The sequence below is a fragment of the Jaculus jaculus genome, chromosome 6, assembly GCF_020740685.1.
Source record: "Jaculus jaculus isolate mJacJac1 chromosome 6, mJacJac1.mat.Y.cur, whole genome shotgun sequence".
In the NCBI taxonomy this organism is placed as follows: domain Eukaryota; kingdom Metazoa; phylum Chordata; class Mammalia; order Rodentia; family Dipodidae; genus Jaculus; species Jaculus jaculus.
The window spans coordinates 72,224,556-72,248,240 of NC_059107.1; the positions used below are offsets into that span (position 1 = coordinate 72,224,556).

Here is a 23,685-nt window from a genome sequence, read left to right on the forward strand (position 1 = left end):
TCAGCTCTTTTCTTTTCTTTATTTATTTGCGAGGGGTGGGGGATGGAGGGAGAATATGGGTGTGCCAGGATCTCCAGTCACTGCAAACGAACTCCAGATGCATGTGCCCATGTGTGCATCTGGCTTAGTGTTGGTACTGGGGAATCGAATCTGGGTCCTTAGGCTTTGCAGGCAAACAACTTAACCACTAAGCCATCTTTTCAACCCCTGGCTGTCTTTACTGTCTCGTTGGCAGCATATTTCTTAGGTTATAGTGGAAGAGTACAGGCTACCACCCATAGAAGTGAAGAGAGATAGGGGTGGAATAGTGCCCATCAGTGCTGGGTGGAAGGGTGCCCTGAAGTATGGCATGAAGGTAGAAGGTCTGGTCTGCCTGTCATTATGACCTGGAGTGGCGGTGGGGATGGTGAGGAGTAGGGAGCAGTGAGGAGCTGGTCAGAAGTAATCCTGGGGTTTTAGGAGCAGCTAAGCTTAGTTCTGGTTCCTGTAATGGATTGAGTGGAGGATGGGGACATAGGAATGCAGGCTCATTTCTCATACTTCCCAACTGCCAGGGTTAGTAGCTTGCAGGAAGTGCTCACCAGTGCTATTTTCAGCACACAAACAATGTTAATTAAGCTTTCACACATTACCTTCTAAAAAAGTATTTGATTCTGCATGCATATTAAGTCTCTGTCAATAATTATACCATGTGTTATCCTTTTAGTGGGGAAACCCAATTGTAACCAGTCAAATCCACAAGAGACAGGTTTGTATGCTAGTGTGTGACATTGTTTCCTAAACTGTGAAGTTCATTTTGTTCTTGCATTTCAGAAGTGACATGTTTGTTAAGTACAGGAATATAGAAGGAAAAAAAACAAAAAAACAAAAAAACCAACCCATACTCTCCATCATGAGGTAAACAGCTTTAATATATTGATGTGTTTCCTACTGTTTTTGCTGTTCAGTTTTTCTTGTAGGATTATGTTGTTATGATGGATATATAATTTTGTATGATGCCTTTAAAAACATTGTTAAATTGCTGAGGAGATTGCTCAGTGGTTAAAGGCTTGAAAGTCTGTTAGCCTTGCTTCAATTTCCCAGTACCCATGTAAAGTCAGATGTACAGAGAGGTGTATGCATTTGGAGTTCATTTGCAGAGACAAGAGGCCCTGGCGTGCCCATTTTCTCTCTCTTTCTCAAATAAATAAATAAATAAAAATCATGTCCAGGGCTGGAGAGATGGCCTGGTATGTAAGGCACTTGCCTGTGAAGCCTAAGGACCCATTTCGACTCTCCAGGTCACATTTAAGTCAGATGCACAAGGTGACACAAGCATGCAAGGTTGCACATTTGCACTAGGTGGCACACACATGTGTCTGGAGTTTGATTGCAGTGGTTGGAGGCCCTGGTGTGCCAATTCTTTCTCTCTTTTTCTCTCTCATTTAAAAAAAAATTACCCAAAAAGAAACAACCAAGGCTAAAAATAGTTTGTATTCGTAATGGAAAATTTAGACAACATGTTTTGTTTAAAAATTAGTCATCATTAACTCAATAATATTTTATAAAAATTCATGGTTTTTTAAAATATTTTATTTTGGGTTGGAGAGATGGCTTAGTGGTTAAGTGCTTGCCTGTGAAGCCTAAGGTCCCTGGTTCGAGGCTCGATTTCCCAGGACCCACGTTAGCCAGATGCATAAGGGGGTGCGCACATGTCTGGAGTTCGTTTGCAGTGGCTGGATGCCCTGGCAAATTCTCATTCTCTCTTTCTTTCTAACTGCCTTTTTCTCTCTCTGTCACTCACTCTCAAATAAATAAAAATAAACAAAAAAATTAAAAATAATTTTTATTTATTTAACAGAGAAAGAGAGAGAGAGAAAAAGAGAGAGAGAGAGAGAGAGAGAGAGAGAGAGAGAGAGAGAGGGGGAATATGAGTGGATGTGCCAGGGCTTCCAGTCACTGCAAAATAAATTCCAGATGTGTGTGCCCCCTTGTGCATCTGGCTAACATGGGTCCTGGGGAATCAAACTTGGGTCCCTTGGCTTTGCAGACAAGTGCCTTAACTACTAAGCCATCCTTCCAGCCCAATTTATGGACTTTAAATAATAGCTTTTATAAGTAGCAAATAACGTAATTTTATAAATATTTGCTGATCTTGACAGTGGAACTGATAGAAGGCACTAAACCTGAATCCTATACTTTGAAGCAGACTGTTTTGAGAGCCAGCTCTTCACTGCTCTGCACAGGAACTATGGGTAGCTCAGGGACCATTTCTCCTTTTAAAAATACATCATATAGCCAGCTGTGGTGATACACGCCTTTAATCCCAGCACTTGGGAGGCAGAGGTAGGAGGATTGCTGTGAGTTTGAGGCCACCCTGAGACTACATAGTGAATTCCAGGTCAGCCTGGACCAGAGTGAGACCCTACCTCAGAAAAAAAAAAATCATATAAAATCCCACTCATGGCTTATCCTGCAGACTCCTTAAAAGTGAATTCTCTGTGTGAACAGAACCATTAAAGCAGGTAGCTGTGTGTTCTCTTAATTCTAAGCAAGAAGAATGAAACCTTGAAATCCTGTAAAAGTTCAATGGATTTTATGGCTGTTAACAGTAATTTGTGGATTTGTTGTTTATAATCTTGGACCTATTTCTCCTCTTTTTTTTTTTTTTTTTTTAAATTGGTAGAGACACAGAAACCCATACTTTAAGACATCTAATGATGCCACATGGCTTGTAATAAGCAATGCCACAGTACAGAAAAAAAATGGTTAAGTATCCTGAATACATTTATATGTGTATGTTCATATATTGTATGTATGTGCATAGCCTGTTTAGCATGTTGGGTCAGGGGTCACCATATGTTCACACAGATCCTTTTGGATCTGGGTTGTCTCTGTGATAGCCATCTTCTTGGAGGCTCAAGGAGGGCTGCTTTCTTCTGGGAGCTTGGTTTATTGAGACAAGGTGAGACTAGCAGAAGGGATTGGTTTTGGAGGCTTGTCCTCATTGCTGGTGGTCCTGGACTGTTGAGTTGTAGTGCCCTGTGGAACCTATTTCCTCCTAATGGTTAGGCAGCAGCTATTTTGATGAGCCTCGATTTCTAACATGTGTTTGTGTGCCCCACCAGCTGTCAGAATGTGCAGGCAGCTTTGTGTGTTGGTGAAGTTAAGCACCTGCTTGTGGCTTCCTGGAGGTACGTACATGTACTCATGGCTCTGGGGAGTAGCAGAAGGAGCTATAGGACAGCCTTGGAATGCTCACAATCTGCCCATTTGAATGAGGCAGCAGACTAGAAAGCATATTGTACACTATTAACTGTGGTTGGAAATACCTGTCCTTATTAAACTCAAGTGACCCCAAGGCAGGTTTGCAGTGACAATGGACAGGAATTTCCTGAACCTGCCAAAATGGCCTTATGGGGTGGCTTCTGTCAAAACCCTTCATATGCTGCTGATATTGAGAACAAGGACAACATTCTTTCTGTACCATCAAATTCTACTGTGTCAGCTGTGTGCTGGAGAACACAGTATGCAGTTAATGCTATTTGAAAAAGTGAGGGCAGGATAGTTATTTCTTGTTTTCTTATGGTGAAAAACATCAGCAGTGAATGCATACCACTCACTAGGTTGCCTGTGGCGTTCTGTTCACTAAAATACTTTGTACCATAGAGTTCCTAGTGCTACTTCTGTAGCATAGAATGAAGCCTGAGGGCCAAGTGCTTCTAAATTAGGAGGCAAACATTTTAGACTTCTCTGTAACTTTAGCTGTGTTAGAGGAATTATTTAATAACATAAATCAGATATATATATATGTATATATGTATGTATTTTTAGAGACATCGGACTTTTGTCATGGAAACAGGTGGTAGCCTAGATACACATTAAACTGAACTCATTGTGGAGCATTCAGAATAAGACAAGTGGACTTCATAATTTATCTTTTGGAGACATTCTAAGAAGTGAGATGAACACTAAAGGTCTTCTGCATGTCTTCTGTTGACCTTGGGTCTTTATCAAGATTATTTTGCAGAACAACCCTAGAGACAGAATTGGAACCTACAGGGTTAAGACGTGTTATTTGGCTTGCAACTGTTTCCATCAGGCAAGATGCCCTTGGGGTTTTGACTAATTACTCCCTGGAGACCTGCAGCTTTCTGGTGTCATTCATGAATAGAATAAATGTTAGAAACATCCAAATGCCTGTAAGTCAGAAACAAAAATTTCACTGCATAAAGTTTATCACCAAAACAGGATGTAAAGAAAAGGAGGTGGACCTGCATCAGCCCTTTTCTTGTAACTCACAGTCAAACTTTGTAAAGTTCTAGTGGTAACTGCATAAGGTAATATACTTGTGTCAGTGTCTTGTTAGTACTGTGCTGAATTGGCAGGATAATTTTATTCTTTGTAAAGCCTTTTGGTTTCCTATTAGAATTACTTATCTTTTTTTAAAGTTCAATGAAGCAAGCTCTATTAGTGTGAAAAAGCACTGTTGTGAGGATGTCAAATTAAATAGAATTTACCAAAATGGAGCATGTTCTTTTCATACATTTAAAAAATTAATTTATTCATTAAACATGCATTGAGAGCTTACCATCTTAGTTGCCTAGTCACTCTTCACATATATTTTTAAAGAGTTTCCTGCTATTTCTGTATTCCTGAATACATTTTGTATTTAGCTTAGTGATTACTAAGGGAGATGCTTTTCCACAGCAGTTGCATTTTTCACTTCTATTAGAAAGCCTTTCCAAGGACTCACTACTCAGCTAATGACAGCTCTGCTTCACCTGTCTCCTACTAGCTGTGGAGATATACATCTGGGCAGAGGAGGAAGAGAGAAAATTTAAATCTAAACAGTTGGCTCTGAATGGAGAAAATTTGGGCATTCATTGTAACTTTTCAATATGTTTGAACATTTTTGTAATAAAACATGCGGGAAAATAAATCTGGAAGTTGTATCAAGCTGCACTTTTTGGATTAAGATGTATTAGTGTGTAGCCTTCCTTCCTCTGTACATTCCTCACTCTCTGCTCTCAGGCAGCACTACCAAGTAAGTATCAGGGGCATCTCTGTACCTTGGCCTAGGGGCTTAGCTGTCAGCAGCCTGGATACATACATGGGATTGGGCAGAGGTTACACGATCACAAGCTTGCTCTTCTTCATCCTCTTGAGCACCCCCCCACACACCTGCATGTTCACTGTTGTAGGTAGGTAAATGTGATTTCCCCTGCCAACCAGAGGGGACAAATAACATGCTTTGGTTGTCTTATGAATAATGTGTTTATGAAGGATGCTTCAGGATGCATTTCCTCTAGACATTTGAACTAGTTGGGTTGTCAAATCCTTGATTCATTTGCCCAGTAGAAATTACCTTGTGGGCTTTAGCTCCCAGAACACAGAACTGGGCAGGGCAGTCTTGTTGAATTGAGAATTATCTCTGTCTGATGCAGGTTGTTTTCTTAGTGATAGAGTCTCATGTTGATGGAGAACTTCTTGTCAGGTTGAAAACTGGCAAAGTAATATCAGCTACCTGAACACAGGAAAGGCTCATGATTCATAGCTGTGGGTTCATAGAATCATTTGGGGGGGTCAACTTGGGTCATGTGTATGAATGGAAGAACTGTACTCCCTGCATAACAAGAGCGTATTTTGGAGACAGTTGATAAAAACCATACATTTTTTATTGTTAAGTCATAAAGAGATATCAAAAGCAAAACTTACAGGGTAAGACTTAACACAACTACTTCGGAGCATCAAAGGAGTAAAAATGGAACTTGGCATTGGTCAGTATAGTATGACTTAAGGAACATGGGTAGGACAAGGAAAGGAAGAACAGGGAAAATGTGCTGAAGATTCTAGGGGAGTGGGTCTGGTGTAATTTTGATCTTGGACAAATGCCTAGGTAAGATTTCTAAAGTCTGCTAGGTGCTTAAGAGTCATCCTCTCCATTGGCACTGTCTCTATCATCCTCTCCTTCCTCAGCCTCTTTTTCACCATCTCTGATCAATTCCAGCTGGTCTTCCCCCATCTTCCTTATCATCATCATCATCTAGAAGATCTACTTCCTCAGTAGAGTCATCTGCACCTGCTTCAGACTCCACCTTCACATTAGTCTCATCTTTCTTCACAGAGGTGCTAGTCTGCTCCTCTTTGGTCTTTTCATTCTAAACATTTACTGGGGTTGATAAGGACAAGTCTGCTTGTTTGTTCTGTTCCTTTTCTATTTTTTCTAAGCTTTCCAGTAGAATCCACTTTTTGTTTTGTCTAGTTAAGTTCCTTCTTAATGGTTTGAAGGTCATCTCCTTTTAACTTTCCAGACTTAGGAGAAGACCCTGCTGTCCACTCTTAGAATTAAAGCCACTTTTGTCCCTTCCTGAAGTGTTTCTTGATACACGCTGGCATTTAGAGGTCACCACAGCACAGACAATGGGAGGAGGAACATGGGTAACTGTTCATCCTATCATAATAATCACGTTGGAAGTCATAATCCAAGTAAAAGGAGGAATGTACATCTCCCCTGTAGATTATTTCACACCTGCTTTTCTTCGGTTCAGTTTTGGCTCTGCAGCCAGGTTAATATCCAAAACCTGGCAAGCAACTATTCTCCCATCCTCTCCTGCTACAGCATCTTGGGCGTTTTTCTCATTAACATTTTGGACAAAGGTAAAGAAAGCCCTTATGAACAGAGCAGCCAACAATTTTGCCATACTTTGAGAAGATTGCCTCCACATCAGACTTCTTGACCACAAGTGTTGAGATTCCCAGTGAATACATGGGAATTCATAAAGCGAGGATCTGTTTTGTTGGTAATATTGCTAGCCATTTTCTTTGAAGATAAAGTTCCTCACAAAGCTAAAAAATGTAGCTGAAGATCAAAAAAATCTCACTGAAGCAAAGTTGACTAACAAATATTTCAAGTGATTTGTAACCAAAGTGAAGGAGATGAGATTCTACCCTGAATCTCCTACTCAGGGTTTCTATGTAAAGCAGCTTGTCTTTCTCTTGGTTAGACTATATTAGATCTGCCACCTAGTCTTCTAATTTAGATATTCTGTTCTCTCCTTCATCCATTCTGTTGGTGAGACTTTCTACAGAGTTTTTTTTTTTTTTTTTATTTGACTTACTGTGTTTTTCATTTCTTCTATTTCTGATTGGTTTTTCTTCATTATTTCTATTTCCTTATTCATGTCTTGTATTGACCTCCTTATTTCATTTACTTGGTTTCTTGAGTTTTCCGTTAGGAGTTTGTTTTCTTCTTTGATTTCTTTGAACATAGTTATACTCATTCCTTTGAAATCTTTCTCAGGCATTTCATCTAAACCAGTATCACTGGAGGTCATTTCTGATGGATTTATCTGTTTTGGTGGAATTTTATTGTCTTAATTTTTTTTTGTTTCTTGTATTATAATGTAGAGAGTTTTGCATCTTCTGTCAATTTGATGCTTGGGCCTTCTAACTATCTGCAGTATTTTTAGAGGGGACCTTAAAGTGCCAGATGTGGCTCTTAAATGACTCTGAGAGTGTCAGAAAAGTGAACCTAGTTTTGGGTTTGCCTACTATGTGAGTATTTTAGTAGGCTGGGTGGAGCAAAATACAAGCAAATTCTGAAATTAAACTGAACAATATATACATTCAATCAAAACCAGCATGGAGTATTTATGTAGGAGTGAGTATTAAAACAAACAGATCATCTAACAAAGTCTTAAGTCCCTAAGGCTATGTGTGGCCCCACACCCTTAACCCTGTCAGCTAGGAGGCTGAGATTTCTGGTCTGTAAAGGGTTCCAGGTCAGCCTGTGGTCTAGTGAATCCCTGCCCCCACAAATGACAGAAGAGACAAAGGCACTATAAATTTGGAAGCAACAAAGGACAGCCCCAAGATTTAGCTTATTTAAGAATGGCAAAGCAGACCCTCAAGAAGATTTAGAAGATTTAACACATAACCTTCCCTGGCATCAAAAGTGTGATTAGCACTTCCAGTTCAGGTCTATATTACCCCACCCCCCAGTACTGACCTGTTGTAAGTAGGCCTTGTTACCTTTTGGGGTGGCTTTGTCTCTATGCTGCTACCCATTTGGGTCCCTCTTTACTGCCCTCTGGGCTGGGTTTGGCTAGCTGGGTTGGTGGGTCTGCTGCTCAGATTGCCTATGCTGGGTGCTGTGTAGCTGATCTCCCTTTCCCAGGTCTTGGGTGGTTGCTGGCACTGGCTGTTTGTTGGGGGAAGGGAGGCTATGGAGAGTGCCTGAAGTTGCACCGTAGCTGTGTAGGTGGTCCTCAGGATCTTCTTCCTCATGAGCAGCTCAGCTTGTTCCTGCTGTCTACTCCTTCAGGTTTCTTAACTTTGTGAGGAGGCTGGTGTGAGTAGCAAATCCCTTTATGTGGATTTTTCTGTGGCTCTGGCAGAGCCTGGACGTGGTCTAGCGCCACTTGCTGGAGCCGGTTCTGCCTGCTTCTGTGGTCTCTAGAATCTTTGGGTCTCTCCTACTTCTCTGCTGTGGTTGATAATTTCTTATACACCTTCAGTTTTCGATAGAAGAATGTATTTTGCTGTGTTTCTGCTTTTATATCCCCCACCCCCAAGGCTGCTTTGGCGTGGCTCCTATGTCGCCATCTTACCTGGAAGTCCTGAACTTTTTATTTTTATGGATTGAAAATATCAAAGTGCTAAGTTATACTTTAAAGACTTAAGAATACAACTAGAGTCTATCCATGATAGTGGTATTCCTTTCTGAAAACTTAATTATTTTTAAAAGATTAGCTGGAGAGAGTATATTTTGCATTGGATGATTGTTTGGTAAAGATTTGTCTCAATATAAAGCCAGTTAAAAAAACAAAACCGCCGGGTGTGGTGGCGCACACCTTTAATCCCAGCACATGGGAGGCAGAGGTAGGAGGATTGCTTTAAGTTCAAGGCCACCTGGAGACTCCATAGTGAATTCCAGGTCAGCCTGGGCTAGAGTGAGACCCTATCTCAAAAAACCAAAAAAAAAAAAAACAAAAAACCAAAAAACAAAAAAAAACCCAAAAAACCCAAACCAAGCACTTTACTTTCCTCCAAGGATTCATCCATTACAGAATGCTCTTGCTAAAAAAGCATGAAGGGCTTTGCTATCTCAGGATGCTAAATGGTAACTTGCCCAACTCTAGTAGTTACTACTTGTCAAAAAGGGATAGATTTAAGCAGTATTGGTATTTATAGTTAGTTGTATATCAAATGTGAGCATGGACTCCCCGCTATGAAATAATCTTATGCAGATTTAATTACAGTGGAGATACTAGAGAATGTTATATCTCCCAAGGGACTGATAAAAGTCTGGGAAACTAGAAGAATGCAGGATATACTCATAATATATTCACTGCACTTTGGTAAGAGTATTATTTTTCCCCAAAAGATTAGAAATGCAATAAATATAAAGTAACAGAGTGCTTTAAAAATTATTTTAGTTTCTTTTTCTTTTTTTAAAATATTTTTTGTTCATTTTTTATTTATTTATTTGAGAGTGACAGACAGAGAGAAAGACAGATAGAGGGACAGGGCTTCCAGCCACTGCAAACGAACTCCAGATGAGTGCGCCCCCTTGTGCATCAGGCTAACGTGGGACCTGGGGAACCGAGACTTGAACTGGGGTCCTTAGGCTTCACAGGCAAGTGTTTAACCGCTAAGCCATCTCTCCAGCCCTCTTTTTCTTTTTTTTTTTTAAATTTATTTATTTATTTGTTTGAGAGCGACAGACACAGAGAGAAAGACAGATAGAGGGAGAGAGAGAGAATGGGCGTGCCAGGGCTTCTAGCCTCTGCAAGCGAACTCCAGACGCACGTGCCCCCTTGTGCATCTGGCTAACGTGGACCTGGGGAACCGAGCCTTGAACCGGGGTCCTTAGGCTTCACAGGCAAGCGCTTAACCGCTAAGCCATCTCTCCAGCCCTCTTTTTCTTTTTTTTGAGGCAGTTTCTCACTCAAATCCAGGCTGGCCTCAAACTCACAGTGATCATCTGACCTCAGCCTCTTGAGTGCTGGGATTAAAGGCATGCACCACCATGCCTTGCTGTTTTATTTATTTTGATTAATCAAGTCAATGGTTAAAATTATTTTAGTTATTTTTTAAGTTAACTCAGTTTTCTCTTTTGCATGTATATGTATGTTTATGGTGTGTTTGTATGTGTATACAGGTACCTGTGCCTATAGATGCCAGAGGTTGATACTGGGTGTCTTTGTCTATTGTTCTCTATTTAATGAGGCACTATCTTGCACTTGACTCCAGAGTTTACCCATTTGGCTAGTCTAGCTAGCCAGTTTGCCTCATGGATCCTCTGTCTTTGCCTCACCTGTGCTGGGATTACAGGTGAGGTGCCACACCTACTTGGAGTTTATGTAGATTCTTGTGATTCAAACTCTATTCCTCAATTTTGCATGACAAACACTTTATCCACTGAGCTATTTCCCCAGTCACTAAGTTTATTTTTTAAAGTTTTTATTTTTATTTTTCTCTGAAACAGAATCTCTCCTTCTGTAGTCCAGACTGACCTGGTACTCTGTGGCCCAGGCTTTCTTGGAATTTGTGTCAGTCCTGCCTCAGCCTGCCAAATGCTAGAATTATATAGGCATGAGCCACCACACTCGGTGACTGTAATTTTAATTATTTATGCAAACTGCTGGAATTTTAGTTATTCTAATTTTATATTTGAAGTTATTTAAATTGCCTTAGTAAGTTATTTGAATTGTTTGAGTCAACAGAACTGAGTTTACATTGATTTAGGAGCCCATCACAAGGACTGGGCAGAATACACAAAGAAAAGTGATAAGCTTAGCCTTCTGTTGCACCTTTCTTCCCCAGTTTGAGCAGAAGTTTCCCCTGGTAAAGCATTCAGCAACAGAAAACTCTGGCCCCAGAAGTGACTCTGTCTGTATGGTTTTGCAGCTCCAGAGCTAGGCCTTTGGTGTCTCTGGCCGTGCAGCTGCCTGTGCAAGGACAGTTTCGGGAGGTGACAGAGAACTTGGAAACCCTGGCCTGCATTTTGTGGCTGCTAGTTTTATTTTCTTGTTTAACTTTCTGACAAGATTTGTTATGTTCCTTGGGGATAAGAACCCCTCTTCCTTCTGTGGTTCCTCATACTCCTGCTTGCCTCTACCCTGAGGTTTTCACTCTAACAGGATGTCTCTATAATACAGTCAAACAGGAACTAGTACATTTGGCATAATACTTGCTATCTGTACAAAAAGTATGTTAGAAACTGTGCTTCATTTTGGGGATATTTGTGTAAGCATGACACTATTTGAAAATTTTCACTTTTTTTTTTGTTTGTTTTGGTTTTTCAAGGTAGGGTCTCATTCTAACTTAGGCTGACCTGGAATTTACTATGTATTCTCAGGGTGGCCTCGAACTCACGGTGATCCTCCTACCTCTGCCTCTTGAGTGCTGGGATTAAAGGCGTGTGCCACCACGCCCGGCTTCACTTGTATTTTTAAAGCAAGGTTAAATGCTTATTATGAACTCCTGTTTTGGGCTACCACATATTTGATTTATTTTATAAAGATTGTTCCCATAATGAACAGAAACAAAAGTGCTCAGAGCCTATTAGCACAGCCTCCTTGGTCTGAACCAAATCAAAGAGGTGAATTAATTATTCATGATGATATTTTACATGTTATTTTGCTTTTTGTAATTACCAGGATCTCTATAATTAACCTTTCAATTGCTTAAAATACATAACATTAAGTAGGGATATAATTACAACTATTTATAAAAGTATATAGAATTTAAAAGTCTTTCATCACAAAGAAAGCCATGTAGTTCCATAGTGAAATTTTTACCTGTCAACAAGTATTTTTAATTACTTAAACAAAAAGAAGAGCCAACAAGAAAACTAGTGGTGTTTCAAGTAGTGATAGATACCTTTACTTACTTGCTTTAATTTTTTTTGTGTATATGTAGGTATGTGTGTGCTTAAGTGCATGTATGTGGCATGCATGCCATGGTGTGTACGTGTGTGTGTAGGTCAGAGGACCACCTCAGGGTGTTGGCTGTCTTTTTACCTTGTTTGAGACAATGTCTTTGCCTCTTCCCCCACCCACCCCGCTGAGAAGGCCAGTCTTGTTGGCCTGTGATCTTTGAGATTCTCCTGGCTCCACATCCTGTTGTCATAGGTCAATGGGAGTATAGGCATCTGGCTTTATGTAATGACCTTGACATTTATTATTTTTCCGGCCCCCTTGGGTGTTTAGAGTTTCCTTCTTGTGGCTGTGGAGATGTGCCAGGCTTCCTGCTCGGGTCTGTCATGCTTTCCCTGCTATGATGAAACTCCTCACAGAAACTTTAAACTGAAATAAACCCTTTCTCACATAAGCTGTTTTTGGTATAGTGGTATATCCCTGCAGCGAGAAAGTTAACTGCCATACATGGGTGCTGGGGATTGAACTCAGGTCAGAAGGCTTACAAAGCAAGTGCCATTAACTGGTGAGTCTTCTACCCAGCTCCCAATATACGCTTTCATTTTGCTTCACTGTGGGATTCAGTCTGTGAGCATCTTTGATTTTTTTTTTCAATTTTAAATAATTCATTTGCATTTGTTTATGTATATGTGTCTATGGGTATGTGTGTGTGTGGAGGCCAGAAGACAACCTTGGCTGTCATTCCTCAGGAACCTTGTCTACCTATTTTTTTTTTTTAATTGACAATTTCCACACTTACAGACAATAAACCATAATTCCCCCACATCTCCCACTTTCCCCTTTACAAATCCACTCTCCATCATATCCCCTTCCCCTCTCCTCTACTCTCTCTTTTATTTTGATGTCATCGTCTTTTCCTCCTATTATGAGGGTCTTGTGACAATAGTGTCAGGCACTGCGAGGTCATGGATATCAAGGCCAGTTTCTCTTTGGATGATTGCACAGTAAGCAGTCCTACCCTTCCTTTGGCTCTTACATTCTTTCTTCCACCTCTCCCTCAATGGATCCTGAGCTTTGGAAGGTGTGATAGAGATGTTTCAGTGCTGGACACTCCTCTGTCACTTCTTCTTAGCACTATGGTGCCTTTTGGGTCATCCTAGTGGTCACCAGTTTTTTCTGTGTTGTTTGTTTTTGACAGTGTCTTTCATTGGCTTGAAGCTTACCAATAAGGCCAGACTGCTTGGCCAAGCAAGCCCCAAGGATTCTCTTGTCTCCACCTCCTCAGCATTGAGATTACAAACACATGCTACCATGACCAGCGTTTTTATGTGGGGTTTCTGGGTCTACCTTAGGTCCTCATGTTTGTGAGACAAGCACTGTACCAACTGAGCTATCTTCCTAGCCCTCTTTTTACTTTTTATTTTGAGACAGGGTCTCACTATGTTGTCCAGGCTGGCCTTGAAGTCACTCTAGCCTATGTAGGTCTTAAATATGCAATCCTCCTTCCTTATCTCCCCATCTGATAACAGGCCATACTAGTCCTGGACTTTTAAACATGTATTTGGGAAGTGTCCAGTGATTTATTATACATCTTAGCAGGTTCATTACTTCTGTTTTTTATCACAAAACTCTAGACAATTTAGGAAATAAAATCCTGTTAGCTTTTTCTCAAGGGACTTTAGTGCTAATTTTCAGATTCATTCCATCACTTTCTGATGCCATGTCATTCAATGTCCAATTCTTTCAAATAAGTTATCATATGAAGATAAATTTGATTTCACCCTGCTGAACTAGAGAGACCCATGTTGCTTTCTGTGAAGCTTTGTGGTTGGTGGCCATGGGCTGGAGTGACTGCGTCCCTGGAGGAGGACAGCTGGAGCCATGGCCAGTACAGTCGTAGCAGTTGGACTGACCATAGCTGCTGTAGGATTTGCAGGTCATTATGTTACAAGTCATGAAGCATGTGGAGCCTCAAGTAAAACAAGTTTTTCAAAGTCAACCAAAATCTGCCTTTGCTGGAAGCTAGTATAGAAGTGGGTTTGTACCCAAAATAACAAAATGGGAAGCGGCATTAATACTAGGTGTAAAGTAGATCTCCATATATAGAATTTAAAAGTCTTTAAAAGCCAAAATCAGTGAAGCTAAAGATTCACTAGAAGGTCAAGCTAAAAAATGAAGTAAATGTATGATGAATTTTAAGTTTATATTAGATTATGTATATGGGCACCATTTTTTGTAATGAAGCTATAATTTATAAAAATGGTTTAGTGTTAAATTTAAAAAAAGATAAATTTTCTCCAGATTCAGGTGGATTTCTTCTCTTTTGCTCCTTATGTTGCAAGCATGAGTTCCTCATTTGTAAGGAGTCAATAATCCAGCACAATTATAGTAGCTGATTTCTATATTTATTGGTGAATATTACAATCCCATCATAGCCCAGGCTGACCTTGAATTTACCCTGTAGTACCAGACTGACCTCAAATTCACAGCCATCCTCTTATCTCAGCCTCTGAAGTGCCACCATGCTGAACATACAAGTTTGGAATCTTGGTAACAAGATTACAATGATGGTGGGCATGAGGCCTTGTTGGCTTCATGTGCTTTATGGAATATGGAATTAGAAGTAAAATTAAAAAAGATAAGTTTTTTTTTTTTTTTTTTTGAGATAGGGGCTCACTGTGTGGCCCATGCTGGTCTCAAACTCGAAACTATCCTCCTCCTTTAGCTTCCTGAGTGCTGAAATTACATGCATATTCCACCACACCCTGCTGGAAGTAATTTTTGCTCTTGTTCTCCAATTATTTTCATCTTTGCTCACTGGTATGTTGCCCCTCCCCAGCATTAGGAAATTGTGTTGCATGATATTTGACACTGTTATAGTGTCCTGTCTGATGCTGGCTACTGAGGACTCAGAATGAGTTCCAGATTGCTGAGTCCAGAGTCTTGGTCATCCTTCATAATGGAGCTGAAAGCATGAGCCTATGAGAACAGAGAGCGAGCCCTCCAAACAAGCCTAATTCAGGAGCCCACTCTATCAATTGCTTGTTTTTAAGGCACATTTAGATTTTTACATAATTTTTCTCTCCTTGTAGGGAAGCCAGTGTCATGGGTCTCAGTGTTGGTCTACCTGAAACTGGCAGAGGAGGTATGCAACCTAGAGCCCTAGCCTAGTAGTTCACAGGGCTGGAGGATGGATAATAAAGGGTTTGTTGTTCATCAGTTATAGTTGTGTTCAAGCTGTTTTGTTATTGTTAACATAAACAGAAACTCACCAAGGAATGTCTATAATTTAAGACATTTTATTTTCATAGTTGACATCAGGTACCTGGACCTAAAGTACAGAAGACTATGTTGTAAAAATGCAACCCATGATAATCTTCTTTGATATCTTTTTACCATAAGAAGTGAGTCTGCTCTTTGTTTTTCTTTTTTTTTTTTTTTTTCGAGGTAAGGTCTCATTCTGGTCCAGGCTGACCTGGAATTCACTATGTAGTCTCAGGGTGGCCTTGAACTCATGGCGATCCTCCTACCTCTGCCTCCCGAGTGCTGGGATTAAAGTTGTGTGCCACCACACCCGGCTGAGTCTGCTCTTTGAAACCTTGAGTGGGTGGAGGTTGAGGGAAAGAGTTGTCACTTGGTCTGTGCAGCTCAGAGAATTTTTAGGAGGGCTTTGTTTGCTCGTGGGGACCAGCTCTCCCAGCCTAATGCAGTGTTTCCTTACCTGGCTTCTCTTGACAGAGAGTGTATAGCTCCATCTCAGTACCATGTGATTGCCCTGATCAGTGGGTACTTGCTGAGGATGTGCATTTTAGTTGTACCTGTCACACAGTTAGTAATCCTTTCAGAATGAGTGAGTTTCATAGGTGTACACTTGCATACTTAAGATATTTATACCAGGTCATACTATGACAGAAGGATTCCGTATGCTCTCCTTCCTTTATTGCATTTCTGGTAGGATCTTGAGTAGTAGAGCCACAGAGATGTTTTGGCCTGCCTTCCTCAAATTCTTGCTGACAGGAATGGATTGAATGCTGGGCTTTTGTTGGCATGAATTCCAAGTCACTCAAAGGTTCCCTCCTTTTGTATGTGCACACTACAAAAGTTCAATTACAGGGCTGGAGACATGGCTTAGCAGTTAAGGAGTGTGCTTGTGAAGCCTAAGGACCTACATTCTATTTCCTAGTACACACGTAAGCCAGAAGGAGAAGGTCATGCAGGCATCTGGAGTTCATTTTCAGTAGCTGGAGGCCCTGGTGCACCCTTATTCTCTTTCTTTCTTGCTCTTCAGTAAATAAAGAGAATACTTAAAAATTCAATTATATTAAATTTTTATTTTATTTTATTTATTAATTTTGAAAATTTTCTGTTTATTTTTTATATATCTATTTGAGAGCGACAGAGACAGAAAGAGGGAGGGAAGGAAGGGGGGGGAAGGAGGGAGAGAATGGGTGTGCCAGGGCCTCCAGCCACTGCAAATGAACTCCAGATGCATGCACCCCCTTGTGCATCTGGCTAACGTGGGTCCTGGGGAATTGAGCCTCGAACTAGGGTCCTTAGGCTTCACAGGCAAGCTCTTAACTGCTAAGCCATCTCTCCAGCCCAATTATATTAAAATTTAGTTTGCTGGTTCTTTGTACCTTTTGATTGTGGTACACACTAAATGGGAAAAAAAATAACCAACTTTCAAAATGGAGCAGACTAGCTAAATCAGCATTTTTCAGGCCTTGTACCATGTTAGTGCTTTGGAGTTTTCAAGAGAGCCATTTGCACTGATGATTTCGTTGGCTCCTGTGGCTTGTAGGGGTAGACAGAGTAGATGCTGACTTCATCTTGGGTATGTGAAGGCAGGGGTGTGTTTTTGGGACTCACATACCATACTTCCTGTTGCAGTCAGGTTTGTATTGCTGGCAGAAATCACCCAATCAAGAGCAGCTTTTGGGGAAAAAAGGGTTTATTTTGCCTTACAGACTCAATGTGAAGCTCCATAATGGCAGGGGAAAACAATGGCATGAGCAGAGGGTGAACATCACTCTATAAGGTGGACAAAAGCAACAACAGAGTATGCCAAACATTAGTAAGGGGACACTGGCTATAAAACCCTTCAGGAGGCATTAATTCCAAAATATCCATCAGCTGGGAACCTAGCATTCAGCACACCTAAGTTTATGGGGAACCTAGCATTCAGCACACTTAAGTTTATGGGAACACCTGAATCAAACCACCACACTTCCCTAATGTACAATATAGACTATAGGTTACTGAGAAGGAGCAGAAGCAATGAAACCAATCTTTACAAGAAGCTTTAAGATAACATGTTTCCAAAATACATCTTTAGACACAAATTAAAAACAATACGTTTTTACAGCATCCATCCACCTATCCAATGTCTTGTTTTCCCTTCAAGTCTATACTTATCTTTTTTTATATATTTTATTTTTATTTGAGAGAGAAAGAGAATAGGCAAGCCATGGCATCCAGCCACTGCAAACAACTCTAGATGCACAGGCTACCTTAAGCATCTGGTGTACGTGGGTCCTGAGAATTAAACCTGGGTCCTTTGGCTATTCAGGCAAGCACCTTAACCACTTAGCAATCCCTCCAGCCCTCAAGTCTGTACTTTAAATCTGCATAATTATGTTCTGAAATACTGCTGTCTTAATGGCTTCTTTTTTTCTGTCAGTAATATGTCATGAAACATTTCCATGACACAAAAAAATACCTGATGAAGCAAGTCAAGGGAGGAAGGGTTTATTTTTTTACTCAGTTTGAGGGGATACAGTTTACCATGGCAGGGAAGATATGGAGGTAGGATATTAGGCAGGAAGCAGGGAGAGATGAATGCTGGCTTTCTCCATTTTCCCTTTTATTCATCTCAAGATCCTATCCCATGGGGTGGTGCCACCCACCCTAAGAGCCTGTCTTACTCCTTTAATCAAATTCTGTCTGGGAACTCCCTTACAGATAAACCCAAGGGTATGTTTTGCTAACCTCCTACGTGTGGAAGAGGGGAAGAAAGGCCAGGAAGATAGATAATTATCCAGTTAGGATGACAATTGAAATCTGTCATCAGATATTAATAAGTGTTTTCCAGAAGCCTTTTTTTTTTTTTTCTCAAGGTAGGTGTGGTGGTTTGATTCAGGTGTCCCCCATAAACTTAGGTGTTCTGAATGCTAGGTTCCCAGCTGATGGATATTTGGGAATTAATGCCTCCTGGAGGGAGTGTATTGTTGGGGGCGGACTTATGGGCTTTATAGCCAGTTTCCCCTTGCCAGTGTTTGGCACATCCTCCTGTTGCTGTGGTCCATCTTCTGTTGGCCAGGGGGTGATGTCCACCCTCTGCTCATGCCATCACTTTCCCCTGCCACCATGGAGCTTCCCCTCGAGCCTGTAAGCCAACTAAACCTCTTTTTCCCAGAAGCTGCTCTTGGTTGGGTGATTTCTACCAGCAATGCGAACCGGACTGCAACAGTAAAGTGGTACCGAGGAGTGGGATTGCTGCTAGACACCTGACTGTGGCTTTAGCCTTTTGTAGCTGATTTTCAAGAGGAATGTGGAAGGAGTTGAAACCTTGGCCTAAGAGATGCCTTGCAGTGCTGTAAGTACAGCTTGATGGTCTATCCTGGTCAGAGCTGAAAGACCTGAAGGCAGTAAGAACTGTGAGGTTTGGCTTATGAGGGTGAGAAAAAGCTTTGCCTGGACTGGGCTAGCAGTTTGTGTGAGAAGCTTGCTCTTGTGCCCATGTCTTGAGAAGTTGTGCAGGGTTGCTTTGCGTAGAAATGAACTGGTGTGTGCAGAGGGATATGGCACAGAAAGAAAAATATTTGGGTGAACTGTTGCCCATTCAGCTGCAACTGAGAGATTACAACCTTTGAGACTGGGCTAGCTGACCTGCACTGGGGCAACAAAAAGAATGTCGACTCTTTTGAAGGGGACTTGAGTGCTCAAGGAGTGTCCTATTCTTCAAAGTCTGCTTTATTCCCCCCTGGATTAACAAATTGGCACCCTACCTGGTATTGTGGAGTATAAGAAATGCTGGAAAGAGGGTCATTGAGTTTGCAACACGGTCTTGTGCTTTGGAAATGGCCATGGGCAGTGTGAAGCAGGTTTCCTGGTTGCCTGCATAGAGACCACATGGGGCCATGAAGATGAACTGTGGCTTGCAGTAGAGACCCAGTGGAAATGCTGGGACCATGAGATGGCTGCCAAGGAGCTGCCGGCCCCGATGAAGTTTCCCAGGACTGTGAGTAGCCTAGCTGGAGGGCAGAATTGGAATGCCAGAGACTTGTTGCTGGTTATAATTATCGGACTTAAAGATTTGTCACTGGCTAGAGTTGCTGGACTTGAAGCTACAGAGTTTGATGTTTGCCCTGGTTGTTTTAAATCTTGTATTGGTTGAATGTTTCTTTGCTATGCCCAATGCCATCTTTTGCAGTGTGAATATTTATTCTGTGCCATTATGGTTTTTTTGAGGTTATATTTTGGTATTATGGCTCAGTTAAAAGATCTTGGACTATGGGGATGTATGAACATCATTGGGATTGATAAAAAAAACTATGGGGACTTTTAAAGTCAGACTGAATGCATCATATTTTACATCATGTATGAATATCATTTTTGGGGGCCAGGGGCGGAATGTGGTGGTTTGATTCAGGTGTCCCCCATAAACTTAGGTGTTCTGAATGCTAGGTTCCCAGCTGATGGATATTTGGGAATTAATGCCTCCTGGAGGGAGTGTATTGTTGGGGGCGGACTTATGGGCTTTATAGCCAGTTTCCCCATGCCAGTGTTTGGCACACCCTTCTGTGCTGTGGTCCATCTTATGTTGGCCAGGGGGTGATGTCCACCCTCTGCTCATGCCATCGTTTTCCCCTGCCAACGTGGAGCTTCCCCTCAAGCCTGTAAGCCAAATAAACCTCTTTTTTCCCAGAAGCTGCTCTTGGTTGGGTGATTTCTACCAGCAGTGCGAACTGGACTGCAACAGTAGGTCTAGCTCTAGCCCAGGCTGACCTAGAATTCACTATGTAGTCTCAGGGTAGCCTCAATCTCACAGCAAACCTCTTACATCTGCCTCCCAAATGCTGGGATTAAAGGTGTGCACTACCATTTCCTAGGTCTTTTTTTTTTTTTTTTGGAGGAAGGGTTTCAATCTAGTCCAGGCTGACCTGGAATACTGGAATATGCTATAGCTCCAGGTTGGCTTTGAACTCCTGGCAACCCTCCTACTGTAAACTAGTGATAACTGGGATTAAAGGTGCATTCTACCATGCCCATGTCTTTTAAAGCCTTGACAGTGATCTGAACTGAGGTGTCTGATGTGTCAGTCTTGCTCTTTGTTCTCTAATGTCAGCTCCCTCTAGAATTGTTAACTCCATATATTTGTGCTTTAACTGGTCTCTAAGCTCCTTGAGGATAGTTAACACATGCATTTGGTACATTGAATATTCTCAAATTTAGAAAAATTATTGCCTTTTATGCTTTGAGGTCTAGAATTGGGATACAGTGAATGTATTATATAAGTTGAGGAATAATCTTGAGTACTTTTGTTATTTTTTATTTATATTTATTTATTTATTTTGTTTTTTGAGGTAGGGTTTCACTTTGGTCCAGGCTGACCTGGAATTAACTCTGTAGTCTCAGGGTGGCCTCGAACTCACAGTGATCCTCCTACCTCTGCCTCCTGAGTGCTGGGATTAAAGGCGTGTGCCACCACACCCGGTATATTTTTAACTGTTTTTATTAATTTGCAAGTAGAAGGAGAGAGAGAGAACATGAATGGATACCAGGACCTCATGCTGCTGCAAACTCCAGATGTATGCACCACTTGGTGCGTCTGGCTTTACATGGGGACTGGGGAATTGAACCCAGGCTTGACAGGCTTTGCAAGCAAAGATCTTTAACTTCAGAGCCATCTTGCCAGTCCTTGAGTACTTTTAGAAAAGAACACTATAAACATTTAAGCTGCTTGAGATCTGATTGATTATCTTTGGATCTGTACCAACTGTCTGATAGCTCTTGCCTTAGTTCTTAGTAGGTGTTTAAGTCAGTGAGCTAAACTGAACTTAGCATTCCTTCTGTGAGTAAGAAGCTGCCCACTGGACACATGACATTTATTATGTGAGCACTGTCTTGATATGGCAAAAGATAGACAAAATGTAAATCCAAGTCCACTTTGGGATTTCATCAAATAAATAGGTCTTACATGTAGGACCATCAATTACAGTATTTTGTTGTTTTCTTTACTGATGGATGGAACCTCTCTCCTTTTTGTTTTTGTTTCTTAGGTAGGGTCTCACTGTAGCTCAGGCTGACCTGGTATTTGCTATGTAGTTTCAGGGTGACCTCGAACTCTTGGCGATCCTCCTACCTTTGCCTCCTGAGTGCTAAGATTAAAGGCGTGCACCACCACACCTGGCTCGTGTTTCTCTTCTTGAGAGAAGGAGAGGGAGGAAAAGAAGAAAACTCCCTGAGGAATCTGCATGCTTGGTGTGACTAGGATCACAGAGCCAGAATTAGCTCTTTACCAACCTTGGCAGATGTCTCAGAAAAGCATTACTTGTGGAAATCCTAAAGTAATCCTAAAGTAAAGTAACTTTTCTTAAAGGGTAGCAAAGAAGGTTAGAGGACAGGCAGAGCTAAAATGGGAAATCTGGACAGAAAGGAAGCTAAATACTAAGAAGGGTAGATCATTAAAAAAAAATATCAGAATATAAAAATTTATATAAAAATATAAAAAACATTGAAACTTTTTGTTCGCTTCATGGATTTGTTAAATACAAGTTGGGGAAGGCCACCGATTTGGCCGGAGCATGTATACTGGGACCAACAGACCTAACCAATGTCCAGTTTAATTCAGAAGCAGCTTTGGCTGGTTGGAGGAGAACCTGTTAAGCTATAACCAGTGGGCTGGTTGACTGATAAAGATGTAGTTGGTTAATGTTTCCAATACTCAGTTTAATAAGACAGATCTAGGCTTCTAGGTGGAGTTCTTGGACATTGCCTGATTTGAAATCGCTTTCTTCTTGCTGGTCACATATACCTTACCCGCTTGAATTGGTCTAAGGAAGTTCTTTTTAACAGACTAGAGGAAGATCTTTGTTGATATTTGGAAACAGGGTTTTACATAGCCCAGGCTGGCCACAAATTCACTGTAACCAAGGATGGCTGTGCACTGCTGATCCTCCTACCTCTGTTGGGATTATAGGTATGACCCACTATGCCTGATCTGCAAAAGAATCTTAAGTCATATGGTTTAGTTTATAAACTGATGCCCTGTTTGGGAATTGTCAGCCTATTGAAGTTTCATGTTCTTTAGGTGCTCTTGGCTCAGTGCTTTGCTGTGAGCATTGTCTTACCTGAACCTTCTCATCCCCCTCCCTTGCACCCCATGAGAGGTTTTAAGAACTAAATTCAAAGGAGAGTAAATAACTGCCTGTATCACATAATTGGATATGACTAAACCCAAGGGAAGAAGTAGAGCAAATCCAGGACCTTATATACTCACACTCTTCCTTTTCATGTTTCTGACAGCTATACCAACAAATTCTGACAGTGTAGGTGTGGCTTATACTGTGTGTGCATGCTGTTTCATAAGCAGTTATAAGTGATATGATTTGTCTGAAGGCTACCTGCTAGCATTGAATCTGCAGTGGCATTAGTTCTATGTGTCTGTCTCCCCACCCTGAACACAAGTGGCCTGAATTTTAAGATTCTCTATCTTCAAGTGCTTGGAACTCCTCAAGACCACACATCAAGACCACATATCAGAGCTGCAAAAGTAACTTCATAGTTGTATAGTTAGTTGCAGCTTGAAATATCACTATAGCTGCAAGAGAAACACATTCCTATGAAGTAAATAGAAACAGGCCACAAAAATTTAGTGAGGCACAAATAAAATGTGTGGCGTTATAAAAATCTGCACTAGAAAATTCATTTAGCCTAGCCAGATCAACTGTAGCCTCCTTCTGTAAATATGCTTTGGCCACCCATGACCCTCATAATAAAGAACACTAGTTTGTAATTTTGCTACAAAATATTTTTAGTGGAGCTACACCTGGGTTGCCCAAGCAGATATGTTTAATTGGGTTTCATGAGATGATTTATTTAAAGCAGTAGTACTTAGGCAGTGGGGGTGTGAGCCATCATACAGACGCAAAGTACTGGTTATTATTTGATTGATGGTGTTCCTGCTGTTGCTCATCCAGCATTGGTATCAGGAACAGAACGTCACTGATAATGATGTGGACATTAAAAAATTTTTTTTATTGACAACTTCCATAATTATAAACAGTAATCCATGGAAATTCCCTCCCCCCATTTCCCCTTTGTAGCTCCACTCTCCATCATACCCCTTCCCCCTTCTCAATCAGTCTCTCTTTTATTTGATGTCATCGTCTTTTCCTCCTATTATGATGGTCTTGTGTAGGCAGTGTCAGTAACTGTGAGGTCATGGATATCCAGACCATTTTGTGTCTGGAGGAGCACAGACAGCAGCAGATGTTACACCCCTAGGGCTCATGGCTACCCCGGATGTAGGTTTCAGTATCAGGGATGTATTTGCTCCCATGGAGTGAACCTCCAGTCCAATTAGGCAGTGGTTGGTTTTCCCCATAACAGACATGCACCCATTGGCTCATTTGGCCTGGCTGGTCAAATTTAAGACTTGCAGTCTCTAGTAATGAGTATCTCCATTGGTGATTTCTCTCTCTCACATTGAACTGCATGTAGCATAGCTTTTTCCAGCTTTCTGTCAGCTGGTCTACATGGAGGAAGTTTTCAGCTCAGCTCCAGCAGGATTTCTCAGTGTGCTTGCAGCCCAAGTATG

At 41.2% G+C, this 23,685-nt stretch overlaps 1 protein-coding gene and 1 pseudogene across 2 annotated transcripts in view; one reads left to right on the forward strand and one right to left on the reverse strand.

Annotated features, from left to right (window-relative positions):
- Positions 1 to 23,685, forward strand: part of Dip2c (disco interacting protein 2 homolog C) — a 470,240-nt gene that overhangs the window by 67,261 nt on the left and 379,294 nt on the right. The window lies entirely within an intron of this gene.
- On the reverse strand, positions 5,906 to 6,799 carry LOC101607740 (annotated as a pseudogene).